This window comes from Setaria viridis, chromosome 8, assembly GCF_005286985.2.
Source record: "Setaria viridis chromosome 8, Setaria_viridis_v4.0, whole genome shotgun sequence".
Taxonomy (NCBI): domain Eukaryota; kingdom Viridiplantae; phylum Streptophyta; class Magnoliopsida; order Poales; family Poaceae; genus Setaria; species Setaria viridis.
The window spans coordinates 12794700-12815187 of NC_048270.2; positions in this window are offsets into that span (position 1 = coordinate 12794700).

Here is a 20488-nt window from a genome sequence, read left to right on the forward strand (position 1 = left end):
TCAGAATATCTTTGGTTCAGTAATACTTTGTAGATGAATTGGCAATGGATGTACAATGCAGAAAAATGCTCCGTGGTGTATATTAATGGCTTGCGTGGTTTTCTCGATCCGGCAGAATCCAACAAATCGTCGTCTGGTTTCATTTGTTGTCCATGCAGAAATTGCAAAAATTAGAAGGATTACTCATACAGAAAGACTATTCACGCACACATATACATTTCTGGATTCATGCCTAACTATTTTGTTTGGACCAAGCACGGGAAAGATGAGTTATGATGGAAGATCATGATGAAGAAAAAGATGACAACATTCCTAACTAGATTCAAGGATGTGCCTTTGCAGATGCTCAAATGGGCGAGGCTAATGAAGAGATTGGCGAGGCAGAAGGTCCTTATGATGATCTAGGTCAAGTGTTGCGAGATGCAAAGTAAGAGTGCAAGAATGTGAAGGAGTCAAAATTGTTCGAGCGTATGTTAGATGATCATAAAAAATTGTTGTACCCAGATTGCAAACAAAAGCAAGAAATTGGGTACCACACTGGAAATGCTGCAATGGAAGGCAAAAAATGGAGTTTGTGATTAAGGTTTTGATGAGTTAATGAAAATCGTAAAGAACATGCTTCCCGAGCGGAACAAATTGCCGTCCTCAACGTACGAAGCGAAAAAGGTTGTTTGCCCCATCGGTTTGGAGGTATAAAAGATACTTGCATGTCCTAATGATTGTATTCTCTATCGTGGTGAGGAATACGAGAAATTGGAGGCTTGTCCTGTGTGCGAAGCGCTGCGTTATAAGATCAGGCGAGATGACCCCGGTGATGTTGAGGGGCAGGCCAGCAAGAAGAAAGCTCTTGCGAAGGTAATATGGTATTTCCTATAGTACCACGATTGAAGCATTTGTTTAGAAACAAGGCACATGCAAAGTTGATACGTTGGCACAAAGAAGAACGTAAGCAAGATGAAATGATCAGACACCCCACTGATGGGTTCAAGTGGAGAACAGTTGATAGAGAATTTTCCAAGTTTGAAAAGGATGCAAGGAACATGCGGTTTGGTTTAAGTAAAGATGGATTCAATCCATTCGGTGAGTTCAGTAGTGGTCATAGCACTTGGCCTATGACTATGTATGTTCAACCTTCCATCCTAGGTGTGCATGAAGCGGAAGTTCATTATGATGTCGGTAATTGTCCAAGGCTCAAAACAACCTGGGAATGACATTGATGTTTACCTAAGACCGTTGGTTGATGAACTTTTACTATTATGGAAGAAAGAAGGTATACATATGTGGGATGAGGACAAAAAGGAGACTTTTAATCTAAAAGCATTGTTGTTCGTAACCATCAATGATTGGTTGGCAGATGGTAATCTGTCCGGACAATCAAACAAGGGATATCAAGCCTGCATGCACTGTTTAGATGATACTTGCAGCATGTATTTGAAACACTGTAGGAAGGTCGTGTATATGGGCCATCTTGATTTCTTCCAACAAAGCCCCCATTAAGAATGAAAGGGAAGCATTTTGAAGGTGAGGAAGAAAACCATACTAGGCTCGTTCACCGTAATGGTAAGTGTGTATTTTCTATGATAAAGGATGTGAGAGTAGTCTTCTGCAAGGGCTATGGTAGCCTACCTGTTCCAAACGACGAGTACGGACTTGCACCCATGTGGAAGTAGAAGTCTATATTTTGGGAGCTACCTTATTGGGAAGTCCTTGAGGTTTGTAATGCAATCGATGTGATGCACCTGATGAAAAATCTTTGTGTGAATGTGCCCAGCTTCCTAGGTACATATGGAAAGGGAAAGGATACAATTGAAACATGTCGGGGCCTGAAACGTATGAAACAACGAGATGGCCTACATCCGGTAAAGAAAGATTATGGATATTACTTGCATTCTGCCAGTTACACTATCAGCAAGGAAGATAAGAAAGCATGTTTGAGTGCTTGATTAGTATCAAGGTCCCATCGGGCTACTCCTCGATTATACAGGGAATAATAAATTTTAAAAAGAAGAAATTCATAAATCTAAAGGTCCATTACTATCACGTCCTGATGACACAATTTCTACCTGTTGCACTAAGGGGTATTCTACCAGAGAATGTGAGAATGGTAATCGTGAAGCTATGTGCATTCCTCAACATGATTTCTCAGAAGGCAATCCATCCAAGCAATCTACTAAAGCTGCATAATGACGTGGTGCAATGCTTTGTCAGCTTTGAGATAGTCTTTCCTCCTTTTTTCTTTAATATCATGACCCACCATCTAGTCCACCTTGTTGAAGATATTTTTGTTCATGATCCTATATTTCTACATAATATGTTCCCTCTCGAGAGGTTTATGGCATTTCTGAACAAGTATGTTCGTAATCGTGCCCATCCAGAAGGAAGCATCACAAAGGGATATGAAACAAAGGAGGTCATTGAGTTTTGTGTTGACTTTATTTATGATCTGAGTTCGATTGGAGTCTCTATATCACGCCATGAGGGGAGACTGAAGGCAAAGGGCACACTAGAGAGGAAAGCTCGGATAGACATCAATGAGGATACATTTCATAAAGCACATTTCATAAGGCTATTATGCGGTCCTCAAACCAAGGGAAGACTGAGGCATGGATTACACGTCATCATATTGACACTTTCGCCTCTTGGTTGCGGTGACGACTGATGGGTGATGACACGATTGAAGAACAACTAGCATTGTTGGTTAGGAGTCCATCTATCTTAGTTTCGACATTCTAAGGATACGAGATAAATGGGTACACATTTTACACGAGAGCCCAAGACCAAAAGAGCACAAACCAAAATAGTGGTGTCCGTAGATGCAATAGACAACAATGGAAAAAAAAGACAAATACTATGGTGTCATTGAGGAGATATGGAAACTGGACTATGGAACTTTGAAAAACCCTCCGTTTCGGTGCCAATGGGTGAAACTTACTGGAGGAGGTGTAACGACAGACAATTATGGGATGATAATAGTAGATCTCAACAAGATTGGATACAGAGACGAACCATTCATCCTAGCTAATGATGTGACTTAAGTTTTCTATGTGAATGTCATGTCAAGGAAACCAATAAGGAAGGGTGCTAATAAGTTAGATGACCAGCTGAAGCACCACATAGTTCTTCCAGGGAAAAGAAAAATCGTTGGAGTTGAGGACAAGACTGACATTTCAGAAGATTATGATCAGTTTGATTATCTTCCTCCATTTTCAGTCGAGGTTGACCCAAACATCCTATTAGCCAAAGAGGACACTCCATACTTACACCACGATCGCAACCAAGGGACGTTTGTCGAGGTAAAGGTTATTAACGTTCCATTAGATGGTGTTGTGTAATGTATTAGAACCATTATATATGTTGTGTTTTGTGGTTATCAATAAAGGAATAAATTAATGTAATAACGCATTGTAATGATATGTCATGTACATATCTGCGTTGGGTTTATTAACAATACTATTAGCAAAAAATCTGACCCTATTAAACAAGAACTGATTTTTGCATGGTTAAAATATTAAATATTTCAATTTTTTGTAGACGCATTCAATATTAAACAATAAATTTATGTATGATTAAACAAGTTAATGATTAAGTCATGGTAAACATGTTAATAACACTACAGGAACTATTCTTCTAAATTTTTGCATGATCAAAATATCTATTTTTTCGAATTCTAAAGTTAACATAAGTATTATGACAATTATAATCTATTAGTAAGTTAAAATTAATAATTTACTATGTTTGATATTTTACCGCATCTAATATTTTTATAGTGTATATCTAATCAACATCAAACTAAAAAATAATTTTTGTAATTTTTATGAATGCTATTTGATTTACTACGTAATAAATTAATACAATAGCAGTTGTAAAAGAAAGAAAAATAAAAAGATGTTTACGTGGAAAATGAAACGGTAGGATGCAACCCCTTTAGTACCAGGTCGTTGGTTCACCCCGTACTAATGGGGTGGATTTCGTTTCGTGCACGCACCCCCGCTTTTTGTACCGGGTGGTAGCTACACGCGGTACTAAAGGGGAGGCCTTTAGTATCGGCTGTTGCCCCACCCGGTACTAAAGGGCATTTGTAACGGGTGGCTTCGATCGTCGTTCCCACAACACTTAGCACATTTTCTTCCTCCTCCCGAATCCGCCACCCCACTCGCAAGCTGCGCGCCCCCCGTCACCTCACCTCGTTAGCTGCCACCTCACCTCTTCCGTCGCCCCCCTCGTCACCTCCAATCGCCGCCCTTGGCCCGTACGTCCTTGTCGCCGCCCCCATCGCCGCCCTCATTGGTGCCCCCATCAACCGCCGCCGCCGCCGGCCTGTACATCGACCGCCGCCCCCAGCCCCTCACCGTGCCACCACCACAGCCGTCCCCCACTCCGCCACGCCGGCTCCTCCCCCGGCTCGCCGCCGCCGCCTGCCATTCTATGCGCTGGCTCCTCCCCCGGCGCGACAGCGCTGCTGGCCCCCACACGACCGCACGCGGCTGGCCATGGGGTTGCGTCATGGGCGCTAACATAAGCCCGCAGTAGGCCATGATGTCATCTTTTTTTATTTCTGCAGTATTAAAAATTAGCTAGGAATTGTAGGAAAAATTGTAGCAAATCCTGTTAATTCTTAGAAAAATTCTTAAAGCAGCTAGAAATTATAGAAAATTATTTAAATTCTGAGAAATATTTAAAAATAAGAGAAAATTACTTTAACACTTTTAGAAATTACCATGTAATTTTTCTGATGTACTCATTTCTTGTTACAAAATTCATCAAATAGTTCAATCAATTATAGAAATGTGCAATTCACTGTAAATATTTTTGTAGTCAATTATTGTATAAGTGTTTCATTCTTTTTTGTTGTCATTTCCTAGCAATTCACTATAAATAACTTATTTTATATTATATTAGTCATTTAAATTGTAACAATAACAAATTGTATAAGTGTAGTCATTTATTGTTAGTAATTTATTGTTTATTAATTGTATATGTTCTAGTCATTCTTAGATTAAATCCTACTATTTCTTAGAATAATTCTTTTATATTGTATTAGTCATCTATATTGTAACAAATTATATAAGTGTAGTCATTTATTGATTTAAAATTTTATAAGTTCTGGTCATTCTTAGATTAAATTCTACTATTTCTTAGATTAATTACTTTTATATTATACTAGTTACAATGGCACGATTAGAGGACGAGCAGACCTGATTGGACGAGGAATACCTATAAAAGTTGATTGCTAAAGGTGGCACGAACGATCAATGAATAGAAGAGGTCGCTCATAACCAAACCGACATCTACCTCAACATGCGTGCTGATAGCAATGAGGAGCAACCAATTATGGAGGAAGGCAATTATTGGCAACAAGGCGAGGTATAGCAAGTAATATATGTAAATGTGATTTGAATTCTCTACTTCTCAAGATTATTGGGAATTAATAGTTCTTTCATTTTTCAGCCATCTGGATCGAGGAGCAAGCCTAAACGGAAAAGAGGCAAGAAGAAGTTAGAGGGTTGTATCATCATCACAAAAATTGATGAAGATGGTGAACCAATTGCTCCTTCAAATGCTAAGACTAAATGGGTTAATCACATTGGGTTTATTGTTAGAGATAACATCCCAATAAGCTTTCAAAATTGGAAAAGCCCTGAAATCGATGATAGAGTCACTTCCACAGGCACGGTCCCCATATGTATGGTCCTTGATCGAGAGAAGGAAATGATATGGGATCTGTCGTTGTCAAGATTTGCGGATCAAGACTCTAGACTAGTAAATTTCTTTTATGCGCGTAAGGCTTCGAATGGTGGCGTGGGAGACACGGGGTTAGACTGGTTCGGGCAAAGGAGGCCCTACGTCCAGTATCGAGGCAGCTCGTGTTGCCCACGCGGGGTTCTGTAGTAGGGGTTACAGATGGGCGAGAGAGGGAACTGATCCTAGGTCTCTTGAGTATGCTAGTCCTGTAAGGGAGTGTGATTGTGTGCTGTTTTCTTGAGAGAGAGAGTCCGAGTCCCCCGTCTCATGACCCCCGGTCCTCCTTTTATAGCGCAAGAGGGAGCTCGGGGTTACAGTTGAGCCAGGCGTTAGGAGAAGAAGCAGGAAGGATAAGCTAAGTAGAAAAATAATACAAGGGGAGGGTCCCAAGGCTACCGCTCTTGCTTCGGCCTCTAGTCCCTGTCAGTGCATCTGGCGAGGGAGGGCGATTCCTTCCCGATCTTGTCGATTATCTCCCTGGTCGCCATCGCCGTCGAGCGCGATGATGAGCCTCAGCCTCGGCATCCATGCCCACCGGGGAGGAGGTCCGATTCTGTTGCCCCGTCGATTACCGTAAGACCCGGACGTCACATCCCTAAAACCGTTGTTGGGAGCACGGGGCGCGAGAGCAAGCGATGCGCCCTCCAGTGTCATTCGGCGCAGCTCATGAGTACCCTGTGCGAATCAGAAGGAGCCGCGGCCACTGCAGCTCGTGCCGCACGGCCGCGCACCGGTATTCGGGACCGGTTACGTTGGGGACGCCGCTCCCTTTTGGCTTGACAGGGCCGCGGCGCATTTATGGCGAGGTCGATAGGGGGACCCACGAGATCGTCATCCTGATCCTCTAGTCCGCGCCCGAGGCGAATATTCGTCTTGTGGACCTGAGCGAGTCCGACCCCCGTGCCCAGGGTCGGGCGAGGCGGAGTTTCTGTGGTGGGGGTCGGGCGCTCCCGACCCCGGTCCCCTGGGCGAAGTCCCGTCATCGAGGGGTCGGGATTGTCCGACCCAGGACCCTAGGTCGGGCGAGACGGAGTGGGATGTTCTCTGCCTCTACTGGGTCGGCGGTAATCGTAATTACCGCAGGTGGGCCTGGGCCTTTATGACTGTTGCTTTAAGCGGCATTAGGAGGTCGTTAATATTTCCCCCCAACAGGATCAGATAAAAGAAAACTTCACGTTCGAAGGTGTAGATGAAGCAAAAGTGAAAGATTGAAGATTGAAGAAGGGTGTAATTGCTTTTCAGACATACAAGAAGAACGTCAACAAAGACTACATAATGAAGGAGCTTACACCTAATTTTGCCAAGCACCCGAAGTTAAGAGATCATCGGGATTCATTTGTGCAGTTCAAGTAGTCATAAAAGAGCACTAAGGCAACTCAAACCAACACCGACAATGCTCAGAAGATGGAAGATGACATAACTGCTAGGGGAATAGTAGCATAGACTTTTGAATAGCCGGAGCGAGCAAAGAAATGGTATTATGCTCACCGCGGCACGCTCAATCCTGAAGATGGATCATTTGTGTTCGGCCAAGAATTAAGAGAACGGCTACAAGGCTTGTTGACTTAATAAAGGCAAAGGCTAAAGTATCTTTCATGCCTGATCGAGAGAAGGATGAGCTAACTATGGAATTAGGTAATCCAGAACACCCTGGACGTTGTCGAGGCAAAGGAGTAGTTCCATGGAAGTTTGCCTTTCATGAGCATATTGATTCATATAGAAGTCGCCAAAGAAGTAAGGCTAAACACGCACAATAGCTACGAGAGTTGCAAGAACACGTAGCTTTGACTTAGGCAAGAACAGAGGAAGCAATCGACTAGCGTGTGGCTCTAGCTCTTAGCAAACAAGCCAATGAACATGCTTATCTCAGCATCGAAGCAGCGTTGATTTCATGGAAGCCCCAGTTGGAGGATCTTTTGACATATTTGAGGAAAACCACCGCCACCCCATGGACGACATCACTGGGAGAGCCCCTTGTGAGCTTGTTACTCCCGTGATAAATAAGCTCATCGTGATGGCTTATGGTGTGGCTGAACAATCGATACAAGACCAAACACTTCATGGCGTGGAGATTTTAACTCACAGTTATGCCAAAGTTGGGGTGGACTGATTGGTCAACAGTTGTGATGACTTGGAATGGGAGATCCCTAGAGGTGATGGAGAAAAGAATCTAGGAGAAGCCATCCATGGTTGGATTCTACGGTCTAAGCGCTACATAAGGATTACGTAGCCGAATCCCTGACCTTGGGATTGTCTCCTCAAGGCTCAAGGGTAAGATCACCTACGCCATCTGCCAGGGCACCCTCTCCACTACCAAATAGGGATCCTAGTATGAGTCCACCAGCTAACAAGGATTCTAGCATGAGTCAACCTCCCCCTGTTATTAGCAATGCTACATGTGGATAGACGCCATAAGTTTCACTTACTATGGCTACGAAGAAGCAGAATAAGGTGAAGGAGAAGTAGCCAGAGCCCAAGAAACCTTGTGATATGACTAGTGTGAAACTCTGCGTAGTAGTGGATACTGAGGCTAAAGCTCACTTCGCAAAAAAGCCTCCAGTGAAGAGAGATCCACCAGTTGATCAGGATAAACTTTGGGCTTTCATCAGAAGCATGGAGAAAAAGGCAGAGAAACCACCGCTATCTGACTACGACCAACACATAACAAAGGCTTTTCAGAAGAACAAAAGTGGGTCCATTATTCCACAGCTCGGAACTGAATCCAACCAATCGATTGCCCCACTCAAGGTGCTCTTGGAGTTTGATCAAAACCTACTTCAATTCACCAAAGATACAAATCTCACCCCAGCTCAAGTTTAAGGGGAGGATCACATCCCAAATCACATTGGGGCTGCTAAATTGAAATATGAGTTTGGGAAACCGCTTGTGTGACCGTAGTTGGTGGATCATGTTTCAACAAAGATGTACAAATTGCACCAGTGGAACATGGAGGCTTCAGCCAATGGTTTATTCGTGCTCGAAGTTCAGATTGGAGATCAACATTATTTCCGTGGGGAAGACATTATAAATGTGCCGCTGGAGGAACTCTATTACCTTTACAGTCAAGACACACTTGACAAGTCACTCATAAGTTCTTGGGTTCTGGAAATCTTTAATTTGCTCTAACTTCAAAATCCCCACACTAGTCATTGTGTGATGTGTTAACTCCTATTTGAGTTTGTATCATGTAGGATGGAGATTCAAACTTGTCAAAGGAAAGGAAAATATGATGTCGGCTTCATGGACCCCGATGTTGTAAACGAGTTAACTCTAAGAGATAGACCAAATCAGACCTTGAAGAACATAAATAAGTTCCTCGACAACTAACATTACAAGAAGTACATACTTCTATAGTACAACTTCAAGTGAGCGTGTTTCCCATCTCTATTTGTTTTCGAACTAGTAGTTAAACATTCAAGAATAACTCTGGATTTTTTGGACAAGGTAGTAAATCCAGCGGGGGAGTTCCATAATGATGGATCAAATCTGCATCACCATCAGGGCTCGGGTTTAGAATAGTTGATCCGAAATGTTGAACTTGGAAAGTTGATGTAATGTAATATTATTCATATATGTGTATGCATATTATGTCTATCTATCTATCTACCTATCTATATATATAATAGTATCTCAAATGCAATATTATATATAAATACAACTTTATATATATTAGTGTATTAGAAATAGTATACATAAAGGAAACAAATACGAAATACTAATATAGTATAAAGAAATAGAAAAAAATGAACAAATTAAAGAAATAGAAAAATAAATAAATTAGTACCATTATTTCAACTGGTACTAAAGGCTCCTCTTTAGTACTGAATAAGCAATACATGTTGCGCAACCGGTACTAAAGGAGGGTTCACAACCGGTACTAATGGGGATTTCCATAGTAGTGGATGCGCCAGCTAGCACTCCTAGTTCACCTGATGTTGACACTCATTAATATTTTTACCCCTATTTGTCTTCAATAACATCATTATCATTGATTATATGTGAGAAACAAACCATATTACTGTCTGTTGGCGTTAGAAATCGGTCACCCGAATCCCCAGCGTCTGACACACGACTCGGGAGAATCTGCTTAACTCCTGCTCGAGTGATTGCCCTGATGCGGTTCGCGCGGCCTGCCAGCCAATCTGACCTGTTGATTGGCAAGGAAGAATACGTGTCAAATCCAAAAGTCACGATCGGCTAAATTTCCGATCTCGAGGGAGCTTATCAGCGAATCGGCCGATTTGCCGTAATAAAGAAATCGGCTATGGAGCAGCTGACTATCAGGCAGCGTGAACGACGACTAGTTGAAGTAATCGGTACAACGCTACTATAGCAACACTAGGAATAGATCTAATCGGCTATGCGTAGAATAAATAAACAGCAAAATATGAGAAGAGCCGAGATTGCCGATTCCTAGCTGGATAGCTGGTGATACAACTAGAAAAACTGGTAAAACCTATGATTCTAGTAAATATCGATAACTGGTGAATAAATCTAAACGAAACAACAGCGATGCGCCCGAAGTTAAAGCTTAGATATTACTCAATAAGCGGAACTTACAGAATTGGCCGGAGATCAAGTTGATGCAGCCCTGCCAACCCGCACGAACTCGTGGAAAAAGAGAAAAGTATTGGCGAAGTCGCCTGCTTGAAAGTAAGTACAAGGAAAAAGTAGTTTGTTGTATTCAGTAGTTGATGATTACAGATTTACAAAGGTAGCTATTTATAGCCCCGTACAGATGACTCCTTAACTGACTAGAACTCTATCCCTAATTCAAATAGAAAACGAATATTTACAAGTACGATTCGTACTAGGTTGGTTATTATACGCTTCACGGGCTGATCTCCCCTTCATCCTCCTATTCCTTTCCAAGCCCATACTGGCCCAATTATTTCAACCTCCTAATCGGCCGATTCCTCATCGGCAAAAGGTAACCGATCGGGAACCTGGCGTGTCCAATCCGAACCCCAAGGGTTAAGCGAGGCAGAAGTCATCGGCCGATCCCGTACTGTAGTATTTAGCCGATCTTGAACTGTAGCGCCAACCAACCGATCCCCAACTGTACTTTCCCATTTCCTCTTTTCCTGGCGCCGATTTCACTGGTGACGAAATCTGGCATCAACACATGCCCCCCAGTTTCGGAGTAAAACATAATCTTTTACTTCGAAATTCTTTTCAACTTCCCCTCCGAAACAGCCGCAATGAAAATATCATTCCGTTTCGCGGTCTTCCAGCTGATGATTGCAATCTTTTCGAAACGGGCGCCCATGACAACCACTACTCCCAAAAAACTCGAAACGCCGGCGCGGTAAAAATTCCATTTTTACCCCTCCTTAGGCACCCTTTAAATATCAGTTCACCCTGCTCTTCTTTCCGAGCTCACGTCCTTCTTCCTCAGTGCGCACGAGCCTTCTTCTTCCTCCAGTGCTCTCCCTTAGCTCCGAAGCTTCCTAGCGCCATCTTCCTATTGCTTCTTTTTCCTCCTCCCATCCAATGGCGGCACCTTCAGGGAACTCACCCGCGCGCGATGCTCCAGAAATGATGCCTCCGGCGGAAGTTGCGACAGCGGTAGCTCCATCGTCAGAAGAAGGAGCTTCATCGGAGATCCCAATGGCGATCCCAATAGCGACCTCACCCTCTGCAGCTGCACCGGTGGTCATGCTGACTACAAGGAACTTCATCCCAGAGGTCATTACCGAATCCTTCCTCTATCGGCAATATATTTACCTTAGATCTATTTCTTACTTTTTGCGCCCCCTTTCCTTTTTTAGACGGTTAGACATCGCATTACTATCCATCTTACGGGAAATCCTGGCCTTTTCTGTCTCGGACCCATGGGGAACCCAGATCCAACCGAGCTCATCAATTTGGAAACCCACAGAATCCCCTTCAAACAATCCACCATGGACCTAGATCACTGGTTGGGCACTTTTAGGTCTTGGCCGAATGAAACCCCGGGTTGGAGGGAGTGGTACCAACGGATAGCCGAACCAAAGAGGGTCCAATGGGACGAGCTCAAAATCGGCAAATGCATCAACCTATCTTTGTCCCAGATGGAGCGAAATGAACCGTTGGTGATAGCGGCCTCTTACTTTTGGTCTGATGCCCTCAATGCTTTCTTGTTTGGGCATGGACCTATGACTCCCACACTGGCCGATGTGGTTCTGTTGACCGGCCTCGACATTTCCTCCCCGGACACACCTTTCCGCCTCTTAGCCGCAACATCACATCGGCTGGACACGAGAGGAATCGGCGGGTGGAAAGGGTTCATCAGATGCAACAAAAGGGCCGGGTCTGTTGAGAATAGGGAGCACACGGCCTTTTTAATGATGTGGTTGGAAAAACATTTCTTTTGTGGAAGAGCCGCCGGCCCATCAACCAACACCCAAGCTCTATCCGAAGCGCTATCGACAGGAACTCCTGTTCCCCTTGGAAAACACTTGCTAGGGGCGGCCTACCACATGCTCCACCAAATCGGCATCAAACTTTCCAAGGGGGAGCCGATTGGAAATCCAGGCGGACCCTGGTGGTTCATCAATTTGTGGCTGAACCTTTATATGAGCAAGATCTCTCAGCAGAGGGTGGAACACATGATGTTCCCCAACATTGAATCGACAGAAGATCCTACTGCTCGTCGCCGATGCACATCTTTTGGTGAAGCGGCGTCGGCCTTCCCGGGCTGCTTGTACTCTGCTACAAAAGTGGCCGAGTACTTCCGATGCTTTTACAACGGCTTTAATGAAGATGCAACCGTCTGGTTTCCTTACCAGCGAGATGACCCAATCTTCGAACTCCCAACTTGCTTCGACTCGACCACTGGCTGATTCGACGAAGAACTCACCAATGAGCTAATCAAGCCAGGAATCCTGCCAGCTAACTTCTTTTCGGGGAAGGATGCTCCTACATATGAGTTCTATAATCCTTCTACTGCAGCACGCCAACTCGGCATGGGTCAGCTGCCGATTCAAGTATATTTTACTGGCCGAGCCAAGTTCAGAGATGGGCTCACAACAGGTCTGGACTACAGTCGGCTGCGGGACTGGATCCCAGATTCCACCACTATTGACCTGAACAACTGGATAGTAGCCCCCTTCGCTGTCCAGCCATTCAAACCTTGGTGGGCCGAATGGAAACAATTCCTTTTCTGCAACTCCGCATCAGCGTACTGCAATCTCCTGGACCCAACCAACATTGATCCAAACGCTGAGGTATTTTCTCTTAGCCGATTTTTATTCTTTTTTCAACACAATTGAACACTAATGTTCTGCTATTTCTTCAGGCTGAGAATCGTGTCCCTCCAACACACAGCCGGAGTGGTCGACTAATAGAAGATCATCATCCATACACCGTCTACCCTCTCATCGGCTATGATGCTCCATCCGTGGATGTGATTGCTGGCCGATCGAAGCAAGCACAGAAGAAAGTCACCAAGAAGACCAGCCGCCGAGTCCGAGCCCGTATAGAATCGGCGGATCCTCCCATGCTCGTATCGGCAGAGACCTCGGCCGCACCACCCACTCAAGCTACCAGAGAGATCGACACTCAAGTCGTCGCACAAGCTGGGGCAGCCGCCGCGTCACTGCTGTTAGAGGCCATGCAGGTAAACTTATGTTTAATCCTTCCGATTGTCATTTTGATATTAATCCTTCTTATCTTAGACTGCACAGAGTACTCCCATGGACACACAACAATCGGCGGCAACCCAATCGGCCATCGACGCGCCCCCGCTTCCATCCGTTGAGGTACAACACCATTTCACCGATTCCCCTAGTATTTGAATAATATGCTTACTCAACCTTCTGACACAGGTCATCGGCACGCCAAGCGCTTCTCAACCACTGGTCCCCTCTCGGGAAGCTGGTCCAAGCACAGCACCGATCATCGTGGAGTCTTCCTCTTCTGACGAACCTATGGTACCAACCCCTGAGCCGGGGACGACGGCTTCCCGAATGCAACTTGAAGAGATTCGATTCAAAGAGGTAAGACATCTTTCAGCTTTATTTAGCTGATTTGCTACCACCATCAGCCGATTTATTTTTTCTTCTTTATTATTTCCAGGAACAGGACACCCCTGACAACAGTCTCTTCTCTTTCGCGGTCACCCTCTCTGACGACGAAGAAGTCGCTTCTCGCCAGGTCACCTTGAGCTCCATCCCTGACGACGTTCGAGCCAAGCTTACCAGCATCCGATCCCTTCTTCAAGGAGACATCGGCCGATTAGTAGAAGATGCCTCACCGATTCGGCAGCTTTTCGGTGATGTCAGCGGACGAGTGCCAGAAGAAGCGGAGGAAGCCTTGGTGCCGGCTGCATTCATCGAGTCCATGAGGATCTCGGTCTTTAGAGCCCTACGTCACATGGCCGATCGCGCCAAGTTGGCCAAGACCCGTGAAGAAGAGGACGCGTACAAACGTCAGGCTCAAGAGGTGCACCAACGTATTCATTTTCTGGAAGACTCCTGCCCAGAGATCGTCGGCAAGATAGACCGCCTCAAACGCCAAAGGGCAGAGCTCGCCAAGGAGATGGAGCAGGTGACCAAGGCAATTAGTGTCGAAGAGAAAAGGCTCCAAGATCTCCCTTCTATCATTGCCGATCTAAAACAGGAGAGGCAGCATTTGGCCCATGAAGCCCTGAAGCTCCACCGTAGCGCGTCAGAAGTCCCCGGATCGGCGGATGATGACCAACGGATCTTGGACTCTGCCGATCAGATCCGGCGTCAGGCGATTGCGGCTATCGATGCCCTTCTGGGTAATCTGTAAAAGCACTGACTATTTTGTACGAACCTTTAATAACTGCTTTGACCGTCCTTCGCGACGCCTCTTTTATTTATTGCCCTTCTTACTTCCGATAGGACGCACCCTTACCAAATATCCACGCCTCTTTCTCTTATAAATGCCGGCCTCGATTCCCCCTTCCGAGAGTACCAGTTTGGCTTCGGCTTTATTTTCTCAACCCGTTCTCATCGGCGCGACCTTCTGTCATGTCTTCGTCGTCTTCGTCTTCCTCTGTCAACCAGGTGAAACTCTGGCCTTGATTCTCTTTTTTCTTTTTAACTCTTTTGGAGAGGATCATCTTTTTAATCTTTCTTTCTTTCAGCCACGGCGTCTTAGCCCCGAGCTCGAACGCGCCATCGAGATCATGCACTCTGATGAACCGTTGTCGTCAGAGGATAAGGATTTAATCTGGGCTCATCGTGACGAACTTCAAGAACATGTCTCTGCTGACGCCCGTCGGGTCTTGGACTTTTTGGATGGCAACACCCGCCGGCGACCTCAAGCTGCCAGAAGCCATCCGCTCCCTCCGCGAGTCGCCCTTGAAGATGCGGCGGCAGGAACATCGCGCCCGGCCATGGACCGGAGCCACCCTCTCCCTCGTCAAGTTGAAGCGGAGGCTTCAATGAAGAAAATAGAAGAAGAGTATATCCGTCTCATGATAGAGTTAGGTCGGGCTGAGAGAGAGCGCAAGAAAAAGAATGATTAGTTATTATATATTTTTTATTCTAAGGGCGACTTGTACCTTGTCGGCCGTGTAATCCACCGTCCGTACCGAATGAATACATCGGCCGATTTGGACGATTACATGTTTTTCCTAGATGAACCGTTTTGTATCGGCTGTGTGCCGTTGTATTGCGGTCAATCCTTTATGCTCCGACCCATATACTAGGGTAGTATCTTTTCAAGTACCTTCCGTTCAGAGCCCTAGTAAACTCTTCTCCTTCGATTGTTTCCAAAATATAAGCATTTCCTGGAGCACATCTGCCGATTTTATACGGCCCTTCCCATGTAGGGGACCACTTTCCGAATTTAGGATCTTTCAACCCAATCGGCAATACTAACTTCCAAACCAAGTCCCCAGGGGAGAATTGTTTGACTTTGACCTTCTTATCGTACCACCTGGCTACTTTCTTCTTATTTTCTTCAATGCTTATCAAGGCTCTCAACCGCTGGCCGGCCAAGTCATCGAGTTCCCTTCTCATGAGTGACGAGTAGTCGTCGGCCGTTAACTGGTCCTGGAGCGAAATGTGCCTCGATCCCGCCCTTGACTCCCACGGTAGTACTGCATCGTGACCGTACACCAACTGATAAGGGGATAACTTGGTGGCCCCATGACAAGCCATCCTGTACGCCCATAGGGCTTCAATTAACATAGGTGCCATTTCTTTGGCTGTTCCTCTATTTTCCTTCTGATTAACTTAATTATCCCTTTGTTGGAGGATTCGGCCTGGCCGTTGGCTTGGGCGTAATACGGGGAGGAGTTTAACAACTTGATCCCCATATCTGTTGTGAATTCTTCGAATTCCCCCGATGTGAACATTGTTCCCTGATCGGTTGTAATAGTTTGGGGAATGCCGAATCGGTAGACGATATGGTCCCTTACGAAGTCGGCCATGGTAGCCGATGTCACGGCTCTTAATGGAATTGCTTCCACCCATTTGGTAAAGTAATCAGTAGCCACCAGAATAAATTTGTGCCCTTTGCTTGATGGGGGGTAAATTTGGCCGATAAGGTCTATTCCCCATCCTCTGAACGGCCACGGCTTGATAATGGGGTTCATGGCCGATGCGGGCGCACGTTGGATATTCCCAAATTTCTGACAATCCTGGCATCCTTTATAATATTTAAAGCAATCTTCGAGGATAGTCGGCCAGTAATACCCATTATTTCTGATCATCCATTTCATCTTATGGGCCGATTGATGGGCTCCACATACCCCTTCATGGATTTCTCCCATTAGAGTCTTAGCCTCCTCTGTTCCCAGACATTTGAGTAGGACGCCGTCAATCGTTCGGTAGAACAGGTCATCTTCAAGCAGTACGTATTTAGTAGCATGGAAACGCACTCGTCGATCCACTTTCTTAGACGGATCTTTCAAGTAATCGGCAATTTCTTTTCGCCAGTCGTCGGTTGCAAGTTCCAGAGCCATAGCGCCCAGAATTGGCCGATATCCAGACGCGTGCTGGGCCAGTTTGTTGGCATCTTCGTTGTGATCTCTTGGGATGTGCTCGATTACTGCCGATTTGAACTCTTTTAAAAGCTGCAGGCAATCTTCATAATAAATTCTTAATACATCGTCCTTGCATTCGGACCTCCCGGTTAATTGATCCACAATAAGCATGGAATCTCTGAAGACTTCAATAGAATCGGCCTTGACCTCTCTTAGTAGTTGTAAGCCCTTCAATACAGCCCGGTACTCCGCTTGATTATTGGTGGCGGTGGCTTCTATCGGCAGAGAAAAATCATAGCTTGCCCCCCGAGGCGATATGAGGACGATGCCGATTCCTGATCCGACCCCACATGACGATCCATCAAAGTATAAAGTCCAAGGCACTGGTTCTACGAAGGTAGTCTCTGGTCCGCAGTGTTGGGTGACGAAATCGGCCATGACCTGACCCTTAACGGCTTTTGCCGATTCATACCGCAGGTCAAACTCTGACAAAGCTAAGATCCATTTGTCGATTCGTCCTTGCATTCGGACCTCCCGGTTAATTGATCCACAATAAGCATGGAATCTCCGAAGACTTCAACAGAATCGGCCTTGACCTCTCTTAGTAGTTGTAAGCCCTTTAATACAGCCCGGTACTCCGCTTGATTATTGGTGGCGGTGGCTTCTATCGGCAGAGAAAAATCATAGCTTGCCCCCCGAGGCGATATGAGGACGATGCCGATTCCTGATCCGACCCCACATGACGATCCATCAAAGTATAAAGTCCAAGGCACTGGTTCTACGAAGGTAGTCTCTGGTCCGCAGTGTTGGGTGACGAAATCGGCCATGACCTGACCCTTAACGGCTTTTGCCGATTCATACCGCAGGTCAAACTTAGACAAAGCTAAGATCCATTTGTCGATTCGTCCTTGCATTCGGACCTCTCGGTTAATTGATCCACAATAAGCATGGAATCTCCGAAGACTTCAACAGAATCGGCCTTGACCTCTCTTAATAGTTGTAAGCCCTTCAATACAGCCCGGTACTCCGCTTGATTATTGGTGGCGGTGGCTTCTATCGGCAGAGAAAAATCATAGCTTGCCCCCCGAGGCGATATGAGGACGATGCCGATTCCTGATCCGACCCCACATGACGATCCATCAAAGTATAAAGTCCAAGGCACTGGTTCTACGAAGGTAGTCTCTGGTCCGCAGTGTTGGGTGACGAAATCGGCCATGACCTGACCCTTAACGGCTTTTGCCGATTCATACCGCAGGTCAAACTCTGACAAAGCTAAGATCCATTTGTCGATTCGTCCTTGCATTCGGACCTCCCGGTTAATTGATCCACAATAAGCATGGAATCTCCGAAGACTTCAACAGAATCGGCCTTGACCTCTCTTAGTAGTTGTAAGCCCTTCAATACAGCCCGGTACTCCGCTTGATTATTGGTGGCGGTGGCTTCTATCGGCAGAGAAAAATCATAGCTTGCCCCCCGAGGCGATATGAGGACGATGCCGATTCCTGATCCGACCCCACATGACGATCCATCAAAGTATAAAGTCCAAGGCACTGGTTCTACGAAGGTAGTCTTTGGTCCGCAGTGTTGGGTGACGAAATCGGCCATGACCTGACCCTTAACGGCTTTTGCCGATTCATACCGCAGGTCAAACTCTGACAAAGCTAAGATCCATTTGTCGATTCGTCCTTGCATTCGGACCTCCCGGTTAATATATCCACAATAAGCATGGAATCTCCGAAGACTTCAACAGAATCGGCCTTGACCTCTCTTAGTAGTTTTAAGCCCTTCAATACAGCCCGGTACTCCGCTTGATTATTGGTGGCGGTGGCTTCTATCGGCAGAGAAAAATCATAGCTTGCCCCCCGAGGCGATATGAGGACGATGCCGATTCTTGATCCGACCCCACATGACGATCCATCAAAGTATAAAGTCCAAGGCACTGGTTCTACGAAGGTAGTCTCTGGTCCGCAGTGTTGGGCGACGAAATCGGCCATGACCTGACCCTTAACAGCTTTTGCCGATTCATACCGCAGGTCAAACTTTGACAAAGCTAAGATCCATTTGCCGATTCGTCCTTTCAAGATCGGCAGTGATAGCATGTATTTTACCACGTCGTCTTTGCATACGACCACGCATTCTGCCGACAGTAAATAGTGCCTGAGTTTGGTGCATGAGAAGTAAAGACATAAGCACAACTGCTCCACCGGAGGATATCTTGTTTCAGCGTCCAGAAGTCTTCTACTGACATAATAAATCACTCGTTCCTTTCCTTCGAATTCCTGGACTAGAGCCGACCCAATAGCCTTTTCATCGGCTGATAAGTATAATTTAAACGGCTTACCAGTTTGAGGAGGAACCAATACCGGTGGTGAGACCAAGTACTGCTTGATATCTTCCAATGCTTTGCGTTGCTCCTCCCCCCATATGAACTCCTGGTCAGGCTTCAACTTCAACAGTGGTGTGAACGCCTGAATCTGCCCAGATAGATTAGATATGAATCTTCTGATGAAATTCACCTTGCCGATTAAAGACTGCAATTCAGTTTTATTCTGCGGGGCCACGACTTTGTTGATAGCCGCTATGGTCTTCCGATTGATTTCTATTCCCCGCTCGTGCACCATGAATCCTAAGAACTGTCTGGCGGACACACCGAAGGCACATTTATTGGGGTTCATCTTCAGCCCATGTTTCTTTGTGCACTCTAGCACTCTTCGCAAATCGGCCAGATGCTCTTCGTGTCCTTTGGACTTGACCACGACGTCGTCGATGTAGATCTCTACCAGAACGCCGATGAGCTTGTGAAATATGTAGTTCATGGTTCTTTGATACGTGGCGCCGGCGTTTTTCAAGCCAAAAGTCATCACCACCCACTCGAATAAACCAAGGTGGCCCGGGCATCTGAAGGCCGTTTTGGGTATGTCCTCTTCGGCCATAAGTATTTGATTGTACCCAGCGTTTTCGTCCATGAAGCTAATAATCTTGTGTCCCGCGGCCGCGTCTATTAGTATATCGGCCGTTGGCATGGGGTACCCGTCCATCGGTGTGGCCTGATTAAGAATCCTGAAATCAACGCACATGCGTAGCTTTCCGTTCTTCTTGTACACTGGTACAATGTTGGAGATCTACTCGGCGTAACGGCATTGCCGAATAAATTTTGCTTCGATTAGCCGAGTTATTTCAGCTTTTATGTCTGGTAAGATTTTAGGATTGCACCGTCGTGCCGGCTGTTGATACGGCCGATATCCTGGTTTTATGGGTAGCCGATGTTCAACAATAGAACGGTTTAATCCAGGCATCTCATGATACTCCCAAGCAAAACAATCCTTAAATTCTCTTAACAAATTTGTCAGTTTACATTTGTATTCCGGGTCTAAACTTGCACTAATATAAGTCGGCCTTGATTTGGTGCCATCACCTAACTCTATCATCTCTAATGAATCGGCCGACGTGAATCCGTGCCCTAGCTTCCCATCTTCTCGGGCGAACTGATCCATTTATTCTGAGTCTTCGGAGCCGACTGCTCGGATCGGCTGTAGGGCAAAATCGGACACCTTCAGGAAATCGGTATCCCATACTCTGCTGGATATGCACTTGACGGTTTCGCAGCTCCACTGCTGCGTGTCGGCTGCCGCGATGCTGTATGTGGAATCAGCGTTGACTACCTCGATGTTGTCGCCGACCCATTGTACAAGACATTGATGCATCATCGATGGGATGCAGCAATTTGCGTGTATCCAGTCCCGGCCGAGTAGCATGTTGTAGGATCCCTTGCCATTAATAATAAAGAAGGTAGTGGGAAGGGTC